Source organism: Chrysoperla carnea, chromosome 4 (genome assembly GCF_905475395.1).
Source record: "Chrysoperla carnea chromosome 4, inChrCarn1.1, whole genome shotgun sequence".
Taxonomy (NCBI): Eukaryota; Metazoa; Arthropoda; class Insecta; order Neuroptera; family Chrysopidae; genus Chrysoperla; species Chrysoperla carnea.
The window spans coordinates 20,995,807-20,996,557 of NC_058340.1; positions in this window are offsets into that span (position 1 = coordinate 20,995,807).

Here is a 751-nt window from a genome sequence, read left to right on the forward strand (position 1 = left end):
TTCATTTCGTACCTTTGGAGGTATTTTATTGAATAACATTAGGTAGGTGATATGTTCACTATTATAATATTTATATGTGTATATATTTCTGTCTTTGTTCAATTCATTGTATCCACTATTATTTAGTGTAAAATTATGCGTGTTTTCTAAAAGTGTAATAAATGTTTACAAAAAAAAACCCCTCCCTCCTACTAAATTAAAATAAAACAAGTGAAAACAAACAATTAACTGAGTTAATTGTTGAAATACCATGTATAGAAAGTGTTGATTACTCTGTCACATTACACATACATGTCACACATATATAACTGATATTCCCATATAATATATACTATACAATTTACGTCTAATTTTTGCCTTCACGGGTAAACATTGATGCTTACGAAAAAATGTTTCAAACAAAAGTTGGTTATTTTTTTATAATAATATTTTTTACATTTAAACTTTTGGTCTATCTTTAACGGTTTACAAGATGGTTCCTATACGGACCCAAGACCCAAATGACCTATGTTGCTCATTTATGAACTTGACCTCACTTTTTACGTCCTCAGCTATAAAAATTTCAGCTTGATATCTCTTTTCGTTTTTGAGTAATCGTGATGACAGACGGACAGATAGACGACAGATGACAGATGACAGACAGACAACCGGAAATGGACTAATTAGGTGATTTTATGAACACCTATAACAAAATTTTTTACTTATTATCAATATTTTTAAGCGTTACAAACTTGGGACTAAACTTAATATA